We start from the raw sequence: 10,099 nt of genomic DNA on the forward strand, positions 1-10,099 counted from the left end.
GTCTAACTCTAGTTTGGATCATGTGTATGAAAATGCCAGCATTTAAAGCATAATAATACATTCCATGCAAATATCTCTTTATATTTTCAAGAAGTACTTTGAATTGCTCTAATTGAACTGAGTTTTAATCTGATGGTTTGGTTTCTCATACTGGTTGTTGATAGTGGGCTCTGAAACGTATCCAGAACTGATGAGCTATTGCCCTAGTCATTCTGCACAACATTCCTGATTTACAAATAAGGACATTTTGACTTCATACTTGATCTACTATTTTCATATAATTTGAAGGAAAGACAGAGCATTTTGGTAATTGTGTGCTATGTGCTCTAGAACAGAGGTTGCCAGACTGTTGAGTTGGTTCTCATGAAGAAGCCAATTGACTGATGGGGTCCCAGCTTGGAAGCCATAATGGTGAACTACAGTATGCCCTGTATGTTTATTAAATGTATTATATATTTAAAAAATAATATTTTTTATACAAAAATATAACAGCATCCTCACATGAGTTATGTAACAAAAGCTATATTATTATTATTATTATTAACATGTATTTATATAGCGCCAACATATTGCGTAGCACTGTATTACAAAGGGCATGTGTGAACCCAATAATCTCTGTTGTTGACCCTGATATTTAATCTTCCCATATGCTGTTCATACATCCAATTCTGCTGCAAAGCAAAACTGTAGGTGAGAGTCTCATCCAGCAGTTTTTTAAATTGTATTTACAGCACTGTTGGCTTAGCACTGTATTTACAGATGGAAGAGTGTTTTGTAAAACTTTTTGTTTGTGGAGGGGTTGTTTTGTTTATTGTTTAACTGAAATTCCATTTTATTTAAAAGGCATGCAGACTTAAAAAAATAAGTGCATAATAAGTGCATCACAAAGAAGTACATTTGCAAATGAAAGCATATGCATCAATCAATAAAAAAGCTCATTTCTGTAATGCTTTGGGAATACTGTAGTTTTACCAACAACAAAACAGACGGTACTGGGAAATGCATTACATGCTTTTATTTGTTCCTGGTGTTAAAGGGGAACTTCATAATTACAAAACTTAGGGGCAGATTGATTAAAATCTGAACTGATATTAATCCTTTCCTGAATTTCTGGAACTTTTTTCTGGAAGTTTTGAGTAATGAATCAGTACATTAAAGCAGATAACTGTGTGTATTCATCTGAATGTGTGTAACTACTTTAAGCAGTTGAATTCTGTGATATGGGGTGTTAGAGTTCAGCAATGGTTCTGAGCTCTACCAACCCATCAAATTTAATCCACCACAATGAATCCACAAATATGACATTATAACGAATACATTGCAGGTCCTTAAGGTGATAATTCCGAAAACGCTTATGTGCTCGGAGAAAGAGTTTTCACGTGGAAACACAAGAGACGTGAAATTGTTTGAAAATAATCTCTTTGTGAAATTAAACTGCCCCTTTAAAGTGTACCTCAATTTTCTGTATTTTATTATTGTGGTGTGGGCCCTTTTACAGAGGTTGCTAAAGCTTGCTTGGCAAAGAATAGTGTGGCTTTATTTCTGTGCCTGTGCACAGCTGTCAATCATTAGGACACACCTTTGTGTTTCACCAAACCCAGAGCAAACGGAACAGTGATGTTGTACTATTGTTGCATGACCACTCAGTCTGAAATGACAGTAGTTCTTTTTTACCTTTTGAAGTAAACTAAGTAAACTCATGTTTTTCTATCAGGCAAGGAGAGACAATGTGTGTTGGATGGGGATTCTCCTACTAAATCGGCTGCGTTTGGTATCTCCTTAGGTGTTGGTCTTGGAAATTAGGGGATTCAGAGAGAGGCTTACTTGCTCCCATTTGTCCATTTAAGAATGACTGTGCAAGGTGACCAGTATGGAAAGCATTTCAGCGATGCTGTATTTTCTAGTTTTATTTCTAGTAGAGTTTAAATGGTTATAACTGTAATTTATAGTTTACTCAACTGAGTTAACTGTGTTAAGAAAGCGTGCTGGTTTCACGTTATTCATTGACCTTGATGTTGCCATGGTCATGAACTATAATGGACATTTACCCACGGTATGGCTAATCCTCCAAATTATAATGAAGATATAACATCTTTTATCCAGAATGCTTGGGATCTGGGGGTTTGTGGACAAGGAATTTTTTTGTAACTTGGATACCACACCTTAAGTCTGCTTATTTCCACATTAAATATATCCAACAGGACGGTTATGCCACAAATATTAATTTTTGCAGTTTAGTTACCAGCACAAGATACTGTTTTATTATCATTATAGAAAAAAAGGAAATCATGTTTACAAATTAGAATTATTTGCTTAAAGTGGGTCCTGGAAGATGGCTGCCCATATTTAGGCGCTATCAGGATAAGGGGTTTCCAGATAAGGATCCAATTCCATTATTACTATTTCAAGACTCATAGATTACTATACATTAGTAGCTTTGACTTTCTTTCCTTTGCTTAAATGGATATGCTAATACATTTGGAGCCAAACATTGACATGAATGTAAAATATTACAATTATTTTATTATTACTACCTGACAAATGTGCCTCTTATATTTTACAGTATTTAGTAAATATAACCCTACAGCATTCATAAAAAGATGCATTTGGTACTTTCTCTTGTGATAACACGTTATTGTATTGATGATAGAGCCAATAATACTGCAATTACCAAAGCTGCTATGCAGATTCTGTACAGATACAGTATAACTTTATGACACAGAAGCAATAGGTAACTAATCACACAGTTTATGGGGTTTCCCGGTCAGCGCAAAGTAAAAAATAAGAAGAAATATAAAACACGCACTAAACTGCAGGTTTATTGAAGCCATTAGAGATTTAAGTGTTTACAACATATTCTATCCCAAAGTATTTTTCTTGCTTACCAAGCTTAATGAAAACACAAATCCATTTCAAATACACAGGAATATCTGAATTCTCTGGTGAACGGAGCGAGTGAAATTTTCTCCGCCAATAAACAGTAATTCACACTTGATGTAAAGAATGTGTGATCCGATCCTTCCTCCTCTGTCCTTTTCAAGAGATGCATTTGTTTAGATTTTTTTCTTTTTCCTGACTGCTTTGTTCTTTGTAGAAATTCGATGAAGATTAATTGTTCTCAGAAAAGTGGTGTATCCTAAAGCTTTCATTTAAATAGTATTAATGTTGTTATATCCTCTATCTTGCCAGATAAATAAATGTGCCATTATTTTGAAGCTGAACTGTGACTTGCCCTGGCTGTTAAAATGTCTCCATCATACTTTAGAATCCCTCAAGTAATTGTTCTGCCAGCCAGTTGATGTCTGTTTCATTGACAACTAATTGGTGGCTTCCTCTGCTTTGGTTTCTTTCCGCATACTACTCTATACATACTGGGCATTAATAAGCTACTCTATATATCTGCTGCCACAAAAGGGACTGTAGCACAAGCTTAGATTAAAAAAAAATATGTTCTTGGTGTATTCTTTTGGTTTAGAAAATACCCCAGACCATGAAAACTGACCATTTGCTTGAATGAGATGTAAAGCAGAATTGTAGAATTGAGGAATATAAACATAGTCATAATTTAGAAGCCCAATATACAGTATATATATATATATATATATATATATATATATATATATATATATATATATATATATATATATATATATATATATATATATATATATATATATATATATATAGCCGAATCCAAAGGGTGCACTCCGTAGACAAGGGTAATACCTGGGTGCTCGTCTAAGTGAAGTAATCATAGAAGCCAAGAATAGCGACACTCACAGGTTTTTCTTCATGGTGCAAAAATAAAAAGATTTATTGTGCTCGACGTTTCGATCCCCCACAGGGATCTTTGTCAAGAGATTTCCAGTGAAAAATTCGCGAAACGGTGCCGGCGTCTCGTTTTTGACGCCGGCGTCCGTTTTTTTCGAAAAAAAAATTTTGACGCCGGCGAATTTTTGCCGCGAATTTTTGCGGGCGTTTCGCGAATTTATTCGCTCACGGCGAAACACGCGAATTCGCCGCGAATTCGCGCCTGGCGAATAAATTCGCCCATCACTACATTTGAGTTTACAGAGTACATATTGAGCTTGATCTTTGTGTGCCTACATAACTCCAAACGCCATCCATCCCTCATACGCATAGAGGCACGCCAGCACGGCAACAGTTGGGATTGATGGTGGGCAACAGTCGCTACTGTAGCATAAACCCACATCATAATCTCGATCTTATATATCGTACATTAGCTGATGACCTCGTGTCTATACAGCTACCCTACCTAACCTTGCTTTTAATTTATTATTATTTCTTTTCTCGTGTTAATTTGGATGATTTAATAAAAGTTAAGTTTTACTTCATATAGTTGGGATCTCGGACATAATAATGGGATGGTGCAATGACATGGGACACACTTTTCCTTCTCCTGCTTCAATTCTATATGTCATGTGACCCTGCACACCATTAATTTGCTATCTCTCTATCAATGGGAGGTGCTACCTATTACCTTTTGTTGCAACTATTTATTTCCACTAAGGCAGTTATCAATAATGTGTGGTGGAGGTAACTAAATACAGATACAGGGGAAAGCTAGACCATGACAACTCAAGCATGATTTGCCCAAACAATGCTTATATATAGACAAGGGAAGCATAAATGTTAAAATTTCCAAACAAGGACTATTATATCCTTATACCTGCAGTATATACAATCCTAACAAATAATATAGTTGCATTACGCATGGCTGCATAGAACCCCATTCTCCATCAAAACGAATTGCTAATCAGCAATAACGGTGGTGATTTTTTCTGTGTGCCCATTTAAAGAGATGAACTGACAACCTTGGCTTGATCTACCTGTCAATCTAGATTAGTAAAGATCAAACACTAAACTTTAGTACTTTTTAATTGACTTGGATTGAAAGTCAGATTGATCTTCAGTTAGTGCATCATCCTTTTAATACAAATTGAAAAGCCCTTGTGTATCGCTCGATTTCTCCTCCCTGCCTTTCTTATAGGAGATAGCCAGGGAGGAGAAATCAAGCGCCGCAGGATCAATTGTCACCGTTTCACCTTCTCTGAAGAGGGGCAAACGTGGAGTTTCGGTAAGTCATTTCTTAATAAAGACTTTTTGATTCTTACAGTTTTATTTGTCTTGGTGGTTTTTTTTCGCTGTATACTAACGACTTTTTAAAAAAAATTGTTTGATGTTACTGGCCCTTTAAGGTATGGAAATCCAAATTACAAAAAGATTTGTTATCCAGAAAACAACCTGAGCTTTCTGGATAACAGGTTCCATACCTGTATAGCATAATAAAGGCATTATCTTTAATGTTTATATCATTTTTCTTAACACTTGCCTTGCAATCTGCATATGTTAAAGCAACAAAATTCCATTACATTGTCACATTTACAGAAAGCAACAATGTGTCCCAACGCAGAGAGTCCAAAATCATTTAGGAAGCAGCTACCTGTAAATCTATTTACAGGGGTAAGAACTCCATTACTAGGGAACACTAAAAAGTACTTTGAATATATTAGAAATTAAAAAGCAAGGTTTGGCATATCTTTTGTAAAAAATGGCATGTTAATGCTTTGGCTCCATCTTGGTGACTATTGGTTCTGGATAAATACCGTCTTTCCTGTCCGACAGCTTGCCAAAAGTAAATTAAATTCTATTTTTTTTGTTTTGTTTGTGTCAGTGTGGAATTGGAATGATATAGGAATATAGTGAAAACATAAAAAAATGAAAATAATGATTATATCAAACAATTCAGATGCATTTGTGTGTAAATTGTTGTACATGTCCTAACCTTTTCTTTACTACTGTGCATCACTCCTTTTCAAGGTCACAGAGGTATTTGTAGCCCCCCTCCATTAGCACAATAACACAGCAGGACACTGTGTTTGACTTGCTTCTAGCTGCCAATAGCTAAATCCCACTAATTATAGCCGTTAGATTAAACTGTCATATCACTATTGACTGTTCATTACTACCTATAACTGATTGATATTTTAACCTTGCAAATATGTTCCCACATCTGCATACGAATTTGTACTATTGATATCTCCAGGCTTGAAAAACACTAATCCATTTAAAGCTCAGCTGATCTCCCATCAGCAGGGGTATATTTAACCTTGTGCTAAGGATGTTTGCTCATCATAGCATTTATTTACACAAAAGAAATCAATATTATAATCATCACTGCATCAATTTGACACCCGTGTTGAATATTTGTGTGTATACAGTAAATTAAATGTGAACCAATCTACCTACAGTGCCTGTATTTACTACCTATAATGATTTTCTTTTCTTAATACATTTCAAATTTGATATTTATCATAATGATGATAATTACCTGTGTTGTGATGAACAAAATACATATTGAGAACAGGGAATACATCCTCTTGTGACTTTATTGACCACTTTTATGTTAACACAATGCTACTTATTGTTTTGTTTTTAAAGAATACAGAATTATAGAATTTTTAAATAAAAAAAAATAGATTTCAGAAATATTACACCCGTGGTGTGCGTTTCAATAATGCACTTTGTCTATAAATATTTTTGATGCTTTGGGTCCATACAAAGAAGACCTGTGGGTAGGTCTTACTCATTAGTTACACAGTACCTAATGGGCAATTTACTAAACTGGGTCCCCCCGGGAGCTGAATGTAAAAATCTCATTAAAATAATTGCCCACAACTCTGTTGTTACAAGGCACCCTGTGGCCCCATAATACATGAGCCTGTGTTTAAAGTGCTTTGAGGTAGCTAATTCATGTCATTATAGTTTCCTACATAGCACTTCCCATGGCAATTCCTAGAGACTAGAATGCCCAAATCAAGTGCAACCTTTTACTGTAGTGCTAATATAACATATCCATTAGTGAACCAGGAAAAGCCTTCTGATTTCCACAATTCCGCAGGCAATGTTAAATAATCAAATACTTTTCAGTCTCGTATGTTGCCTTGGCTGTTCCTGAAGTAATTTTAGGTATTTTTTTCCAGTTCAAATATTATTTTCCATCAAACATCTGTAATGGCACTGGGTAGGACAAATGGCATACTTACATTCAGATACACATATAGATAATTCTGGGCCTTTTCTTGACAACTCTGAAATGCTTTACATTAAGCTAATTTATTTTAAAATGTTGTATGTGTTGTTCATTAAATAAATACCCCTGCTATGTTATGGCTGAAAGAGCAGTTATTCTCTCTACATTCTCTGGATTGAGTGGGTTGCATCAACTGGATCACAAATTTACTAAAAGGGCGAAGTGACTAACACGGGTGAAAATTTGCCGATTTACTAACAGTCGCTGGTGTAACTTCGCTAGCGAAGGAGATAGACTCTAGCGGTACTTCGCTCCCTAACGCCTGGTGAATTTGCACTCTGGCGAATGGACGTAACAACGCAAATTCACTAAGATGCGGATTTTACTGAACGTTACTTCTTGTGCCAGACTTGCCTTCCCCACTTCAGACCAGGCGAAGTGCAATAGAGTAGAGTTGAGGAGTTCCTAAAAAAATAGTTGAAGATTTTTCTAAGTCCCAAAAAAACGCTAGCGTCCTTTTCTTTTTCAGGGTGATAGGCTGAAAATAGTGTCAATTTTTTTGGGGGTAACCGGCTTCCCCCCTACATTTCCTAACGTATGGCACATAAACTATACAGTGGGCTAATGTATAGGGCAATATAACAACTTTATTTTATTTTATTAAGGTTTCCTGGGCTTGTGTAATGTAATGTATTTGCTGCAACATATACGTCCATTCAACTTCAACTTCCCACCGTATGCAAATTAGCATAATTTTTTTGGTGCACAACACCATACAAGTCTATGGGTGTCATTTCCGGGTTGAAACAAGGTGAAAAGATTCACCCATCCCTATTCGCCAGCCTTTGGCGCCCTAGACGCAACTTCGGATTTTAGTGTATTAGCGTTGTCCTGGTGAATCTACGCCTGGCGAAGTGTTGCGCTGTGAGCTGAGAAATTTTCGGAGGTTAGTGGATTTGCCCCAATATCTAGGCTCAGTCATCTTCTCTGCCCATTTTTGGGGTTATATTACCCTTGGTACCTGTTGTCTGGGGCATTCTGGATATACTGGATATATTTGCATCATAATGGGATCTAGGAGCACACCAAATGTTGTCACAATATGAAATAAAAAAAAAACAGTAGTATCATAACAAAACTAAATAGAGCACATATGTATCCACTATGCAGACTATGGTGCAATTTTATCAATAAGATAGAGGTTTTGGGATCCGTTATAAGAAAGCTCTGAATTACTGAAAGGCCATCTCCAGGAGGCTAAACAATCCTATTGGTTTTAAGGTTTAACTGATTTTTAATAGATTTAGGGTATAGGGTTTTAAGGTTTAACTGATTTTTAATAGATTTAGGGTATAGGGATTCAAATGACAAAAAGATCCCCTCATCTGGAAAACCCCGAACATTATGGATAACAGGTCCCATACCTGTATGTCTTTATATTTTCATTACAGTCTTTCTTTAGACTGCTCTAAGAATGTAAATATTAAGGATGGTGTAAATGTACAAACAGAATGAGAGCGAAAATAATAATATTATTTTATAATAATAATAATATGGCATTATATCATGACCTGCTGAATTTAAAAAATACCTTAGGTTATATGTTCTACCAGTGCTAGAAGCAATGGTGCTCTAGAAAAGACAGAGTAATTGGTGTGAAAGATCTTTTACATCCATCTCCCTAGGTGTGACCCCGTAATACAATAAGGAGGAATGGTGAAATGCAACCACATTGAATTTCCTGCAAAGCCAGTTGGTTACTGCAGATGTACATGTTGGAAACAGGAATGGTGTTTGACATTTGTATACGGAGGCAAGATGGCTGCTACTGACGTGGCTGTTGGAGGTCTTGCAGTATAAACCCACACCACCCAGTGGAGGTGATGATATTACTAGAGTTAGACCTAAAAAGGGAAGGGGGTATGATAGAGAGCAGGCATCTCTTATTTGCAGTGGCATTGCTAAATAAAACGAAGTTCCCTAAGTCAGGGAAGTATTCCACTACAGGTACGAGACCTGTTATCCGAATGTCGGGACCTGCGGTTTTCCGCATCAAAAGTCTGAATAGAAAATCATTTAAACATTAACAAACCTAATAGGATTATTTTACCTCCAATAAGGATTAATTATATATTAGTTTGGATTGAGTACAAGGTACTGTTTTATTATTACAGAGAAAAAGGAAACCTTTTTTAAAATGGAGTCTATGGGAGATGGCATTCCCATAATTTGGAACTCTCTGGATAACTGGTTTCTGGATAATGGATACCATAACCTATACTGTATTCCACAGTGTGAGGAGAAAAACATTTAAACATTCCAATAACTTTATGTTTTATTCTAAAATAATATAGTAGAAATGTGTAAAATTTAAAAAAATACATATACATGTATTTTCTGATTTGTACAAAGCCAATTTAATGCTGTTTGATCACGGACACAAGTTATTTCATCCAACACAAACAGCAGTTCGGTATAATTGCATTATAAACAACAAACAACCTTTTAGCTTTGCCTAGAATGTCCTTGAAATGATACAGATCAAATATTTATCATAAAGTTGCACACAGTGGCTCTAATTTTCTAAAATGTAAGAATTTTGCTTTGCAATTAGCTTTAATCGGTGTGATGCAAATTTCTTAATTAAAGAATGTTGTTTTTTTATTACTTTCTGTACTGGGCAAATTGGCAACTACAGTAAATTAGTAAATGATGGTCAGTATACTGGTACCTGTACTGCACTTTTCGTGTTAGTTCATCACATTGTCTGCAAGAAGTAGAAAGGAAAGAAGGAGGGAGCATAGAATTTACACACCCAGAGACTGTGCCATTTTTTATACAGGTTGTACAAGACAAAACTTATAGTGCAAAGTAATAAGAGTAATTTATGGGAAATATGAGCAATTTTACCTTTGAGCAAGCCAAAAAAAGAAAAAATAATTGCAGTCCTGTATAAATGCACTATTAAATGTTTCTAATAAAGCATTTTGCTTAGCAAAAATGTAATTTTTCATTTCCTCTCTATAACTCGGATGACCAGCTAGT

The sequence above is a fragment of the Xenopus laevis genome, chromosome 7L, assembly GCF_017654675.1.
Source record: "Xenopus laevis strain J_2021 chromosome 7L, Xenopus_laevis_v10.1, whole genome shotgun sequence".
In the NCBI taxonomy this organism is placed as follows: domain Eukaryota; kingdom Metazoa; phylum Chordata; class Amphibia; order Anura; family Pipidae; genus Xenopus; species Xenopus laevis.